This window comes from Mustela erminea, chromosome 11 (genome assembly GCF_009829155.1).
Source record: "Mustela erminea isolate mMusErm1 chromosome 11, mMusErm1.Pri, whole genome shotgun sequence".
Lineage (NCBI taxonomy): Eukaryota > Metazoa > Chordata > Mammalia > Carnivora > Mustelidae > Mustela > Mustela erminea.
In genome coordinates, this window is record NC_045624.1 from 31,826,593 (window position 1) to 31,842,443 (window position 15,851).

General features: G+C 40.5%; 1 long non-coding RNA gene across 1 annotated transcript; it reads left to right on the forward strand.

Annotated features, from left to right (window-relative positions):
• The first annotated feature begins 4,690 nt into the window (after positions 1 to 4,690).
• On the forward strand, positions 4,691 to 5,582 carry LOC116569303. Its single transcript, XR_004276970.1, has 2 exons — positions 4,691 to 4,755; positions 5,486 to 5,582. It is a non-coding gene; the product is annotated as an uncharacterized LOC116569303 (long non-coding RNA).
• The last annotated feature ends 10,269 nt before the right edge of the window (positions 5,583 to 15,851 follow it).

Consider the following 15,851-nt stretch of genomic DNA (forward strand, 5'->3'; position numbering starts at 1 on the left):
AGCTTTATGAAGGATGGGAAGGTATAGAGAGAAGTGGGACAATCAGAAAGGGGCCTCTTATGACAAATGGGCAAGTGACACTAAGGTCATGAACTACACAGGTGATCCTGAGGGCTAAAAGGAGTACTCCTTAGGAGGCAAGATCCCGGCAACACAGGGATTGACAAAACGTGAGCTTTAAAGGAGAAACACTTACCTGGGTGATACCCTCATCTCTAACTTGGGCAGCTGAGTTAAGAAAGTATCATTTATAAGATAAGAAATGGAGAAAAGATCTGTGGAGGCAGCATGTAGGATCACTGAGAAGAGGATGAATTCTGTCTGCGATGCCATCACTATGAAATATCTAAACAGAGATGCCTGATAGGAAAATAGAAATGAAAATTCAGAGCCCAGGAATGAGGTCTAGACCAAAATTATTCATCTGGGACTCAGGGACCTGTTGGCAATATTTGAAGTTATGGTGATTCATTTTGTGTCAACCTGATTACAATAAGAGTTAGCAAATAGCCAGTTAAACATTTTTTTCTGGGTGTGTCTGTAAGGGTGTCTCAGGAAGGGTGTCTAAGAGATTAGCATTTGAATTGGTAGACGGAAGAAGACCGTCTTCACTAATGTGTGTGGGTATCATCTAACTGGTTGAGGGCCTGTAGAAAATAAAAAGGTAGAGGAAGGGGGAATTCACTCTCTGACTGAGCTGAGGTATCCATATTCTTCTCCCTTTGGACATCAGGCACTCCTAGCTCAGGCTGGGACTTCAACCACTGGGCCCTCTGTTCTCAGGCCTTCAGACACATACAGAATAACACGGCCATCATTCTTGGTTCTCTAGCCTGCAGGCAGCAGATCACAGAACTCTGGGCCTCCATAACTGTGTGAGCCAATTCCTAGAATAAATCTTCTCATATTGTCTATATATATCCTATTGGTTTCGGTTCATACCCTAACTAATACAGACATTGTGAGTATAAATAAAAACATGCAAAGAAGTGTAGCCCGAGGAAGAAAGAGAAACTAAAATGGAACCCTGAAACGCTTCAGAAAAACACAAATAAGATTGAAAAGTATCTGAAGGATAGCATCTGGGAGATCATTGTTGGCTTCCTGGGGGAAGCTTATAGTGGGAGGTAAATCAGATTGCAGAAGAGGGGAGTGGTTGCAGAATGGAGTAGGAAAAGGGAGAAGCTGGACGGTGAAGAGGACACGGAAGAGGACAAAGAGCGAGCCAAGGGTTTTAGATGGAAGAGAAAAGGCCAGTGAAGAGGGAGAGGTGGAAGGCTGGGAAAATCAAACAGCTATTTATTAGGTCAAGTTCTATGCATTTTGTTTAACCTTTTTTTCAAAAAATAGTGAGTCTAATTTGAAAATAGACAATTTCATGGAAAAAAATTAATAGGTGACTCTACTTGATGTTAAGTAATCATATTGAGTACATTTTGACTTTTACCTAGAGGTTTTGCCTCATCTAAGTACCGTTTTAGAGTTAGTTTTGCTGTGATGGAAATGAGAGAGTCAATCTGCCAAACACAAGAAACACTGGAATGGTGGAGTCTGAGCTGAGAAGGAAGCGGATGTGCTCTTTCTGGATCTCATAAACACGCTTTACGTAACACAAGAGTCATCATAACCTTGTCCGTGCGTGAAGAACTTGCTTTTGAGTAATGGGTTGCCCTTTCGTGAAGGTGTTGCTCTCTGTGTTGGGGGCTGCTCAACTAACACTGGAGGCAAGGTCTTGAATGAGCAGCTCTCCAGGCCCGGTACCTTTAGGAGAAAAGAGGCTGGGGAATCTGGTTTCTCAGCTCAGCTGCTGCTGCTGTGCCAACCAGCTCAGTACTGGTCTCACTCCCGATGCAGAGGCACTGATGGTTCAGAGCCAGACAGAACCGTGGCTAGGGCCTCCCCAGTTTCACGTCATGGAGGGCAGTTGGAGCCGACCCTAGATGAGTTGTGGTAGGTGCTAGCAGACAAGGAGGCTAATATAGAAGAAGGATCAGGAAGAGGACCGAGCTGATTGCAGAAGATGAGGGAAGATAAAAGATCAAGCAGAGCCTATTTCACTGTCCAGAACTCACCAGTTTTGCCTGGTACCAAATAAATACAAATGCCTCAGATGCAGTTCCAGCCTAGAGGACAGAAACAATTTACAATGGGAAAACATATTTTAAATTTTAAGTACCTCTCCATTTATTTGCTCGGGGTATGATAAAATTCTATGACCAGCCTAATGAAAACAGATTTTCATACTAAATAAAGGACTCTAGGTATTTTAAAATATTCTCTATGAACTTAATGTTTCTGGTAATACCTGTCTACAGTACCTGATGACTTCTATCAGTCATTTCAAAAATAATTCACCATAAGTAATGGAACCTGCTTATATTTTAAACCAAGGTTGAATAAATATTTTCTAGCAAAACCTTTTATGTGTATGTTATTTATGGGAAATTCAGATAAGATTTAAAAAGATTCTCAAATTGCAATCTCCTTGATATTATAATTTGTTTTATATATATATGCATATATATTTGTTGTTGTTGTTGTTACTGTAAGAGTGAAAAAAGGAAAATATCAACCCAAGTGAAGATTCGAGAAGATTTTTACCTTGTTTCTTTTTAAGGCTGATTGAATTCATTTTTTTCTCTAAATTGATTTCAAGGATATGACAAAAATATGAAAAATCTTTAGATATTAAGACTGGGTTCCAAGTAATAGAACAATCAAATTTACACTCCATTTCTGTATTTATGGAGCGCAGATGGCATATATTATTTCAGGGCTAGAAATGCAGAAGCAACTAAAATGACAACTGAGGTTTCCTAGTCCTGGAAAAACTTATTTGAACTGTTCACATCTATTTTTTTGAAAGCCTGGGCATGAAAACAGAAAAAAATGTAAAAGGTCTTTGCTCTCTACTTCTGAACATTCTGTGCTGCTGCAATAAATCATATCATTAAGACATTTCTCTTATTCATACTCTGACAATTTGAGCATGTGGAGAAAATCACTCTAATTAATGGGACAACTCGGAAAATCACAATAATGTTAAGGGTAAAGATGTAGGTTACATATGCCTCTGTGTTCTCACAGATTAATCAGACTCAGAAGAGAAAATGAAAAATATTCAATTAGAGATATGTGTAGCATTTTAATTCTCATCAAAGGTCACTCAAGCAATTTATAACGCCGGCACGTCATGTTTGCTGGATTACCTGGCCATGTTTCTGGTATGTCAAACAGCTTTCCTGCCCTTTTCCATTCCTGAGTGTTGAATGGAGAGCTGCACTTGCCTCTTGTTTTCCTACTATAGGTATTTGCTTCTTTTCCAAAGTGTGCCTGCATGTACTTCTCCCACTCCAGCACGTGGTCTAATAGTACAGTGCAGTTCCCTCAGCAGAGATGCTCCTGAGTGGAGATCGAGGGGTTTCAACAGCAAAGGGGTCCACCAAACTGTATCAATTTGATCTGATTCACTGACCAAAGCTGCTTGTCTGATTGAGTGTGACCAACTGTAAGCTTTTCTTAGCGTTATGGCGACAAAGAACTGAATAAAAAAAGGGAGTGAGGGCAGAATAACCATCAGAAAAAAAGAAATAAAAAGGAAGGAGAGGGAAAAAACAAAACAAAACAAATGCAGACAGAGGAAGACCATCCCCCCAAAGCAGCAATGCCTGAAACTATTGCATTGAACTTAGAGCACGTGCACTTGTAGGCACCATCATACAGCATCAAACATTTTGAGTCATCACGTTACTCACACCACATGCCATGTTTTGGGCTACATTTAAATCATGACTAGTGGAGAATTACACAGTTGTCTTGGTCTAAGCGAAACTACCTTCCACATGAAGAAACCAGCCCTTCTGCAAACAAAAATGCCTAGCTCTGATTACAATAGAAGAACCCAGTGCAACTTCAACCAACCTGTCCTCTGGTCAGTCTTCCAAAGCAGCTGCGTGGTTTTGAAATCTTACAACTACTTCACAAGTAGGGGTTATGTGTTTTCATTATAACTAATGCAATTCTGCATTATTACATTATTACTGGTCAGTTGAAAACAATATTAAGAATGAGTTGGTTTCTGATGACACCAATTATTGACAAGATAACAAACCTCATTTGAAAAGAGGTTGCCACACTTAAACGGAACGAAATAGATGAGTACCAGGCCAATACGTTAGTTCTGGGTTTTCCCACTATTGATTCAATCAATTACATTTTTGTAGCATTTTATGACTTATAAAGTAATACCCCTGGTATGATGTCATTTGCATTTCACAGCAGCCCAGTAAGAGAAATATTATTAAGCCCATATTCCTTATGTGGACATTGAGGTTCAGAGGGATATGCAAGCGTTCATATGTGGAAAAACCTAAGCTCAGACCTGTTGCTTTCCAATTTCATTCCCAGTTGCCCCTCCCCGTCAGCAGAGCTGGCTGCCCCAGATGCCGCAGCCAGAGAACTAGATAAAGCTTGGGCATGGGTCACGTGAACCCTTAAAGTCACGGGAGCATGTTCTGCTCACTTCAGGGACCCTCGGTCTCTAAAAATTGAGACATTGTACTTGTAATCAGTGCATCGTGGAATATCTTTAAATGTGGCAACACTAGGTTTCCCCTGTCACAAAAGGCCATTTTCCTCTGGGTTCCCCATTGTGACGTTTTCTTGCCCCATCGTGCAAACGACAGAGGCCACAAGGCAAAATTTCCCCGGGGGGATATTTCTCAGACTTCACCTGGATTTGTTCTGCTCATTCGGGTCTGTTGGTCTTTATTGGCAGCTGTGGGACAACATGGGGTCGAGGTAGAGAGACATGAGAGGTTGAACATCACAATGTAGTGACGGGGGCCTCCTTATCTGCAGAGCTACCACATGTGTAAAGGAATCCGGGGAGGCAGGAGAGGCGGGGGTGTGTGGGAAGCACGATGTCGTGGCCAAGCAGGGGGCTGTGGTACGGATCCCACCAAGGGGATGCTTTATGATTTCGAATGCTGTGTACCCTGTTTTGTTTCTGCAAGCTCAAGGGCTACAGGAACAAAGCAGGTCCTCTAGGTTTCCTGGCTCCGACGTGATGACAAAAGCTCAAACAGCCACAGGGGTCTATTTTTTTCTTAATACATATTATTTAACTTCTGCAGTTTGACTACTGTAAGTAGATGCCATAAAGGAATTTTCAAAGATGTGAGTGGGAGCTGTGAATACTGGAAACTAAAGAATCAACTCACATGCTTAACAATTCTATTCTAAACAACTGAGAAGGTGTTTGGAAAGGAACACATAGCTCTGCTTTTAAATTGCCCAATTTTCTATAAACATATAATTTTATTAATAGTCCGCATGACTGGACTGTTCTAGCAACAATTCCAACCACACTGGGCCTGACTCTTCCTCTAAACGCACCGCACTCACTGAGCACGAGACTTGGGGAAGAAGGAAGAAAGATTTCTCTGTGACTAAGAAATCTCTAGAAATTTTTAATCCTTTCCAGGAGCCCCCTGGGGACATAACTTATGAAACCATCCCAAGACTCCTCCCTTTCATGAAGAAGTATGACAAGATCTCTGAGCTAAAGGAAAAGAACTGAGGTAGGCAATGCAAAATAAAGGCACTTCTGGTGATTAGTGCTTTTCTAAAAAAAAAAAAAAAAAAAAAAAGTCGATTAAATATCAGAAATTGTGTGTGTGTGTGTGTGGGTGGGTGTGTGTGCATGTACAAGCATGCACACAAGCAGCAGACGACTTATTATAGAGAAAGCTTTGGATGATCTTTTGTTAATACCAAGGGTCTTTCATGGCACCAAGTCCCATTTTTCTGTTTTGAAAATTCATTTTCATCTGAATTTCTCTTTTCTTTCCCATTGCAAAGATACATTTACAACTGTGTATCCCCACTAACAGATGCTAAACCTGAATGAAGGACAAAAGGTTACCTGGCTTAATTTTAGTTACAAACTTGCTGCCACAGTCCTTAATTTTGTTGTCAGTGGGGGAATTGGTAGGAGGGCAGTTATCTGGGCTTTGCCCCTCGTGCTTTCTGTCCCACCGACATGGCGTCTGCATCGTAGTGGAAAGAGTGACCCCGAAGGACAAGGACAAGGACCCCGAAGTGTTTTCTCCACCTCGGTGGACTGCTCACTCCTCTAAGAGCACTAGTTGCATGCTAGCTCTTAGGACCGCAGAATGTTGAGGAAGCAGCGCAGCAGAGGGGTCAAGTGTGAGAGCTCTGGAATCAGGTAGCCCAGGATAAAACTGTTCTTTATTCCTTGCGAGTTGTGGAACCTCGAGCTCATTATACTTAACTTTCCTAAGCCTCAGTTTCTTAACCTTGAAAATAAGGCAAGTAATAGCAGCTACCTTATCAGGTAAGATTGAATAAGGTTATTCATGTGGTCTTGATGTGGTCCGCTAAGTCCTGCACGCCTGACCTGAACTGCTGCTACCCCTCTGTGATCTTTTCTCCTATCATAGTTCTCCTCCGTCACTCTGCTCCAGGCACGCTGGGCTCTTTCCCACTCCTTAAGCAAGCCAAGTCCACGCCCTTCTCAGGGCCTTGGCATTTGCTGTTCCCACTGGTGAGAACCCTCCTCTCGGAGACCTGCATGGCTCAGGGGAGCTCTCCTGAGCCTCCTTTGGGGTCCATTGCTCAAATGATACCTTAGCAGAGAATCCTACTAGAGTAGGAAGAATAATACCCACCCCACCCCACCCCCCGGCAAAGATAACATCCCGGTCCTTGGAACCCACAGACGTGTTACCTTATGTAGCAAAATAGACCTGTGGTTAAATAGACCTTGCAGTTGTGATTAAGTTAAGGGTGTTGGGATAGGGAGATTATCCTGGACTCTCTAAGGGGACCAACTATAATCACAGGGTCCTTATAAGAAGGGAGAGAGAGGGAGAGGAGGGGGGTTTGAAGATGTTGTGTTTCTGGCTTTGAGGATGGAGGAATGGGTCAGGAGCCAAGGAATGCAGGTAGCCTCTAGAAGTTGAAGACAGCAAGGAACTCGAGTCTCACCTAGAGCATCTAGAAGGAATGCAGCTTTGCCAATCTATTTTTGACTCTGACCTCCAAAACTGTAAGATAATAAATTTGTGTTGTTGTATGCCACCAAGTTTGTGGTAACTTGTTATAGCCACAATCGGAAACTAAGACATCCTCTCACTCTCTGCACAAGATTGCTCATGTCTCTGCCCCTATACCCATTCCTTGCGGTTCTGCTCACACTGCTGGGTAGATTTTCACAGCCCAGTTATCACCTGATACAGGTCTGGTTGTCTTTTTTCGATCTCACCTTACTGGAGTGTGACTTTGAAAGAGGGGTTTGTGTTTTATTCATGGTTTTGTGCTTTGTTTTGAAAAATGCCTGGAACATGGTGGGTGCTCAGTAAATAGTTCTTGGATGAAAAAAAAAACCCTACCATGAAATCATCCCTCCACAACTTTTTGGAAATTGATAACACATCCACCAGTGTAGAACTTCTAAACAGTGGGCTGCACCCCCATTGCTACCTCTCTAAGGAGTTCCAGCGTGCCTGACATACTGCTTTCCTGGGCCCTCCAGCTGGCAGGTGAAGCAGCCACACTTTTTTATTCAAGTATTCACGTATGTCATGCAAATATTATCATTTTCTTTGTGTGGCAGGATGGAAAAGGATGTCATAAGGCTTATTTGAGGGCACTGACAATGACTATTCTGCAAAAACCAGAGCTGCTTTTTTGAGAGTCAAGAAATCTAGAACATAGTCATACTGAGCATGAAGCAGGTTTTAGTTTAAAGGAGATGTCAAGAGATAACCCTTTTTAATGTGAAATCCATTTTCAGGTTGGGAGTGACTTTCTAGAGTAGAATCCTTACTACAAATAGTAAACATGAACTCAAGAGATAAAACTTGAACCATGGCTTCCATTGGCTTCCATTAGGCTTTTGGATTCATGCTATACCCTTAGACTCAGCTCCCTGACCTCTGCTATATCCTCCCTGGAGATGTCTACATTTCTTGGCTTGCAAGTCTCTCTGTTTCACTTATATTGACCAACTATTTCAAACAGATTCCCTGTCACCAATGTATGGATTTTTCTTCCTTGATTTTTTTCTTATTACCTCAAGTGTCACAAGATTATTGCTCATCAGCCATCTCATTGTTCTAGTCTTACTACTGTCTCAAGAAAAGCTGACTGCTCTAATAATCAGACCTGTTCATTCCTGGAATTTGCTGAACCAAACATCTATGCTGAGGGTGACTGTGCTATTGGAGAAATGGGCTTATGGGATAAAAGCCATTTAGTGCTGGCCTTCTGTTTCGATTTGCTTACTCATTCACTGATCTATTAATTCAATCAATAGTTACTAAGAATAGCCTACATGCTGGGCCAGGGGATAAATAGAAACCAAGATAGACACTATCCCTGCCACAATTAATGTATCAGCCCAGAGAAAGTGTTAGACATTGACAAGTAATGACAAACATGTTGAGTCTACAGAGGAGAAAACCAAGATTCTAGATGGACCTAGAACCAACTCAGTCTTTGACAACTGTTTAATGAGTAGCTACTATGTATAAAAGACATTTTTTTAGGTACTGGGGATTCAACAGTGAATAAGACTACCAGAGTCCCTGGGGTGGTGGAACTTACAATCTAGTAAAAGAAAAACTACAAATATACAGATAAATAATATAATGTCAGTGAATGATAAATACTATGAAAAAAAAAATAAGAAAGAACAATGAAGGAAATGGCAAGTGGGTAGTTCTAGAAAGCCATACTGAGATTACTTTGGAATTGGTTTCCTACTTCTGGAAGGAACCTTGCCTTATCAGGCTTCCTGGGAAATAGCCTTTGGAGCAAAGACATACAAGGATGTCTCCAAATCTTCAGGTAGCCTTGCATACCAGGACCATTGTCCATTTATGATACATTTTTCTACACAACCTACAAATACTAGTTTCCAATAACACTCTCGAGAGTTTGTTGAGTCCTTTTCTGCCCACATAGTAATTACATAATACACAGTAATTCAGCTACTACAAAGAGCTATGTATGGGATAAGTTTTCAAAAATCCACAGTTATCAGATTGCTGGTAGGAAAGCATAGAAAAGCTAATTCTGAGAGGGGAAAAAAAATTAAATCTGGGTATATCAGGGGCTTAAATGAGATGCACAATGTTGACCTATTGGCCACCCCTCTAGCCTAAGCAAATTTTTCTCATGCCTATTTGAGGATAAGAGTGAGGAATCATTGGCAAGAGGGCACTATGATGGATGAACAGTGGGTTTAAGACTGACCAAAGAATAGATATTTATTGAGTATCTACTATGTGTATAGCTGTAGGCTATAGAATAGAACTGGGCCAGGAGGTCTTTTCTCTTGTTGCTTTTCTCCACCCAATATATACTTTTTTATACCTTGTACCTCTGGCTAGTTCTACTTATGCATCCGATTCCAAGCTAGATACACCCTTCTCGGAGCAACGTCTCCTCAACCAAAGTAACATTCATTCCTTATGCCATGTTCTAGGCTTCTACACACTGTATGTTTGCTCTTACCATCATTCTTATAATTATTTGATTCATATCTCCTTGAGAGGAGGACTGTGTCTTCTTCATCTCTGTATCCCCCATGCCTTACCCAGTTTTTCTCAAAGTTCCCCAAAGACTAGGGGTACTTGACAAATTATCTGATCATCTGGCCTTTTTCTAGAAATTCTGATTCAGTAATTCTGGGTTAGGGCCTAGGAATCTGCTGTTCTAGCAAGCATTCCAGCTAATTCTTATCATCAGGTAAGATTGAGAAATACTGGCCCAACATGTATTTAACATTAAGAAAATATAACTGAGCGAATTAAAGAATTACAAATGAATAGAACTTTCTCTTCTCCTTTAGATTAAATAATCATCGCATAAACACAGTATTCCAAAATTATTTGTCAAGTTCAGTTCCTAATTTTGATGAAACTGGGAAAAGGCACATATGATGAATTGTTCCAGCTCCTTGACATGACATGAATGGAGTAAATTAAGAAATAAATAAACTGATAGTTGCTGCTGATAATGAATCTATTGATCAGTCATTTATTCACAACTTTGTAACGTAAGCAGTGCTTCTCTACCAGGTAATCTTACCTCCCAGGGAATACTGGCCATGTCTGGAGATATTTGATTGCCACAACTAGATTGTCACTACTAGCATCTGGAAGAGAGGTCAGGGGTGCTGCTAAACATCCTACAGGGCACAGAAAACCCCTCCTCCACAAATGATTGTCTGCCCCCACACATCAATCCTGTTGAACTTGAAAAATTCTGCATTAACGTCCTTGAAAAAAAAAGTCCTAATACCCAGGCCACTCCCCTAGACCAGTTACCTCTGAATGTCTCAGGGAAGGAGCCAAGCATCAGCACTTTGTGAGCAACTCCAGTGACCCCAGTATGCAACCAAAGCTGGGAATCACTGGGAGTTTAATAGGATGCCAGAAGGAGGAGTGGATTCAAAAACCTGGGTTTAAGTCCAAAGTTTGCCCCCTAATAGCTGGGAAATTAGGCATGGCACCTCCCAGTTTCTGTTTCTTCCTCTGTAAAATAAGAATAACACCTACATCAGAAGGTTATTAGAGAGATTAAAGAGATAATGCATGTGACAGTGCCCTGTAAACTAAATTTTCAAAAGTAAGGTATCATTACTGTTCCCAGTTTGGGCATCAATCCAAGTGGCAGAATTGGATAATTTACTTGCTCAATGCTGCAAATACATTCTTGCATGCATTCTCCCAAACATCAAGCATACAATAGTTCTCTGTGAACCCATGTCTACTTGGGTTTCTCGCTCATCTCACATGGATTCAGACCACGGCCAACTGAATGCACAGGAACACTTTCAATTTGCTTCTCTTGCCTTTGCTACCTCTGGGGTTTTAGCAGTCCTTCCACGTCAGTAGGTAATGATCTTGGAGTTTTCAGCAAAAGTTTAGCCAGAAGATAATCACTATTTATTTTTGCTAGCCAATCCTTTGAAACATGTTATTTCTTTGTTTTCATTATCCAGAAAAATACTTCACCTGGCAATAGAAGGGTTAATTCACCAGAGGCAAAACTGGTTTCTTTGTGCTGAGAAAGCTAGCTGGCTCATCCTTCTTGCTGAGAGAGGCAGTTAATCAGTATATAAAGACCTGTGATTGATGTGCAGAACTTCAAAAGGTACATGGTTTCTTCCTCCATGGAAGAGCCTGTTCCCTGAAAAGCAGGCCAGGAGTAGGGCTGCATCCTCTCATCTGGGCCTATGGCCTACCACGTTCTTTTTATGTCAAATCATGTGTACCCTGTAGTCCTACTGCTTTTCCTGCTTCAGATTCTCAGTATCTTCTCAAGACCTTGCTCCTGTTGGTGGGGCAATATGTTCTAAGCTAACATTGGTACCCAACACTCGGACTCACTTTAAGTCATCTAGGAATTCTTTGCAATGATTCCTATTTCACATTTTTTCAAAAGTGTCCCTACATACGCAATCATGTGAGTTATTACAAATTATATGCAGTCATTCAAATCTCCACCTAGGATATTAAAGCAATGTTCAATTACTTGGTTGTCTGTTTGGAGAAAGAATCATTCTGACGTGAGAGAAAGGCATATATTTCATATGAAAAAACAAATCTGAAAGTACTTAGGTCAGAAGGGAGAACACAAAGCCCTAAAGAAGAGTGGGGAGAAAAATAAGATTAACCTTGTGAGTAAAGAAGTGCTTAAAAACAGATTAGAGCTTTTAAAAAGTCGGTTAGTGGGCCCGGAGAAGATTTTTTTTTTAAAGTTCCAATCTCTTAAGTTCCTTAAGAACACAAACCTCTGTTTAAATTCCTAGCTAATCCACATTTTTTTTGAAACTATCATAAGCTGACCTACTATGTGATGTGATATATGTGAATTGGAGTTCTTACAGTCCAGTAAGATATCAGCGTCTAAAAAGTTAAAAAAAAAAAAAAAGAGATGCAAAAATACATTGCACTTTAAAGTCACTATCTTTTATCTTATAAATAATGGTAAATGTACCAAAATGTATAAGCTATAACCTAAAGTTATACTTGTGTTTGGCTTAAGGGCCCAGTTTCATTACTGTAAAGCCACAATTCATGTAATAGTCTTAAAAAATAATTTAAATTCTATGAGGTCCTTTGAAACATACTTGAAATAAAAGTGTCTCTTTTGAAGACCTCTACTTTTACCTAAAAGAGACTGTCTTTTGGAGAAGATACTGAAGAGAAAATACTGCAGTCTTGCCATCAAGAACTAAGGATTCTATCAGGAGGACATTTGACCTAAGGAGAACATAATTTAGTTTTTTAAAAATTTATATTTTTATGTGTTTATGTGTACAAAAAAATGTTTTCAGAGAAAGGAGGGATCATGGTGGCTGGAAGCTTCAGTGTATGCTTAACAAAGGACATGGAATGTGAACCTGGACACGGGAAAAATAATGAATATGATTTGGCATAAGAAGAGAGGGAGGAAGCATTTTACAAAGGGGGAAAATCATGTGGGAGAACATAGAGACAGGAGCTTAATGTCTATATGGTAGACCCCAACATGGTTTTCTAGCCCTTTGTCCTTGTCTGCCTCTACTTAGGACTCAGAGAAGGGAAATAATCCCCAAGCCTCCTTTGTGTCTAAAGGAGGTCATGTGAACATGAAACTTAGTTCTGGGTAATAAGCCACATGAATAGAACTCCACTTCGGGTTTCAGGCGTACTTTTTGCTTTGTTGATAAAAGGGATAGGTATGGTCTATACTAACCTCTTCCCTTTCTTTCTGCCTTGAATATTAAATGTGATGGCTGGTGCAGCAGTAACTGTCTTGTGACTATGAGGAAAAAGTCTAGAGAGTTCAAGAAATGCAAGGCCCTGGGGATGCCTGGGTGGTTCAGTAGGTTAAGTGTCTGCCTTCAGCTTGGGGCATGGTTTCGGGGTCCTGGGATCAAGCCCTGCATCAGTTCTGACTCCCTACTCAGTGGGAGTCTGCTTCTCTCTCTCCCTATGCCCCTCCCCCGAACTGGTGTGCATGTTCTCTCTTTTAAAATATATACATATGAAAGGCCAAAATTGTTGAATTTCTAGGTCAAACGATTGCCACTCCCTTCCCCATTTTTTGTTATTTGGGAGGAAAAAAATTAATCCTTATTTGCTTAAGCCGTTATAGTCAAGTTTTTGGTGACTTAAAGACAAGTGCAATTCTTCCCAATACAATATATTAAGAAAAAAATGAAAATTCTTATGAGATTGACACAGAAATAATGTTATGTAGAGATAGAAAATAATATTGTCTTGGAGGGGCTGGTTAGATTACAGAGAATGGAAGATCTGTTTGATACCATGAGCACTGAGAAGCTAGTGAATGTTATCAAGGCCATAGAGACTATAGAAGAGCTACTAATTAGAAGTTTTACCAATAAATTGAAAGATTATTCTGACAATAATGTGCAAGATCATTTGGAAGAAGAATTAGAAGCAATAGAGCCAGACATTGGAGATGCATCTCATAAACAGTAAAATGTAAGGTACTCTCTACTCCTCTCCTTCAGAATTTGAGATAATTAGATGAGGCGTTATGATTTCACATCCGAAGTGCGTGTTTTAGTTCAGGCTGCTAGAACAAAGTATGATAGACTGGGTGACTTAGAAATAACACTAGTTAATTTCCCACAGTTCTGAGGCCTGGAAGTCTGAGATCAGGAAGTCTGCATGGCCAGGTTTTTGGTGAGTGGTCTCTTCCTCACAAATGGCTATCTGCTCTCTGTGTCCTCACAAGGCAGAAAGAAAGTCAGCTAACTCTTTGGTCTTCTCTTGTAAGAGCGCTAATACATTTCACGAAGGCTCCACCCTCACGACCTAGTTACCTCCCAAAGGCCCCATCTCCTAATGTCATCACTTTGGGATAAGGATTTCCACATACGAATAGGTGCTGGGAGAGCAGAATAAACATTCAGTCCATCACGGAGTGGTGCATATAAATGTCGGTGTGTTAAGATAAAAATTGGATGTAGTTAAAAACCTACGGAACATCCTAGGATTCAAAGAACAAAGCTTTTTGTGTTTGTTTTACGTTTTTGCTGTGGTCTTCTTTATCCATAAAGGGCCGGAGCATAAAGATTCTAGCTTTTGCAAACTGCAAGGTCGCCATTGCGGCCACTCAGGCTGTTGAAGAAATAGTGCATAAGTTAATGATCACGGCTGTGTTCCAAGAAAAGTTTATTTACAAAAACAGGTAGTAGCCTGGGTTTCGGAGAGCTTTGGAAACCAGTCTTCTTTAACATGGTGTCTTTATTGTTTAATTTGCATAACATAGATATACATGAAAATAAACTACTGTTTACAATGCAAATAGTTTCCTGGATTTGCTATAATGTTTGGGGCCTTATAGGACGCTAAAGTTGTTCTATCTAGGATCAGTACCAAAAGGTTTTAAGTCTTAAAAGAATCATTAAACTCACTTTCAACTTCTAAGAATTTATTGTTTATATAATTTTTTATGCAATCCAAGATAGTGATTCTCCTCATTAACATAGTTCATTATTCTCAGGTAATGAATATCACAGAAAATCACAAAACTGCATTTCTTTCTTTTTTTTTTTTTTAAGATTTTATTTATTCATTTGACGGACAGAGATCACAAGCAGGCAGAGAGGCAGGCAGAGAGAGAGGAAGCAGGCTACCTGCCCAGCATAGAGCCCAGGACCCTGGGATCGTGACCTGAGCTAAAGGCAGAGGCTTTAACCTGCTGAGCCACCCAGGTGCCCCCACACTGCATTTCTTTTAAAATATTTTCTAATTCCAGTTTTTAATTGTATTTTATCTTCATAAGTTTTCCTAGTATTTTAAATATAACCTTTCTTTCTTTTTTAAAAAATATTTTATTTATTTATTTGACACAGAAAGAGAGATCACAAGTAGGCAGAGAGGCAGGCAGAGAGAGGGGGAAGCAGGCTCCCTGCTGAGCAGAGAGCCTGATGTGGGGCTCCTTCCCAGGACCCTGAGATCATGATCTGAGCAGAAGGCAGAGGCTTTAACCCTCTGAGCCACCCAGGCACCTTTCTTTCTTTTCCTTCCTTCCTCTCTCCCTCCCCTTCCCTCTCTCCTTTCCTTCCTTCCTCTTTCTTTCTTCAAATTGTTTATTGCTGAGATAGGCTCTGACGATACTGTGGTAATAAATTACTCCCCCCATTTCACTTCGACACAACCAACATGTTTTCTTACTCCCAGTAACTCTTGGAGGCACCCCTCATCCAGGTGGTGATTCAATGATATACTTTGTAGCTATGCCATATGGAGTAGTTGATTTCTAAATCCTTGATCAGGGGGAAAGAGATCATAGCTGTTCTCTGTGCTATGGCCTGGAGGTGTTGTATGTGTCAATTCTCTTTATAGCCAAGTTACCAGAGCTAGTCACTTCACCCCAAACTACCCATCAGGCTAAGAAATGCCATCCTCCCGTGTGATCAAATGGACTTAGAGAGCAGAGCATTGCCTCTGTCACACTTTTATTCTATTTTGTGAAAGGCCATAAGAGAACTAGTTTATAGAACTTGGTTGAGATCGAAAATTTATGTAGGCTGAATATCCAGCATTACATATAAGAGCACATGGAGACATAAGATAAACTCTATAAAAGGTCAAAGTTCATTACCCTGTCTTGTTCCTTAGTTTAGATAGCTATTGTAAAATACCTTGATGAATCATCAAAAGGATTGGTTTAGAATTAGGAAACCTGTTTTGTAGAATGAGAATTCTGCTCAGACATTATGTTACTTGACCACCACAAATGATATATATTCCAGTTCATCCCCTATAAGGATTTAACGATCTCATTAGCCAGGC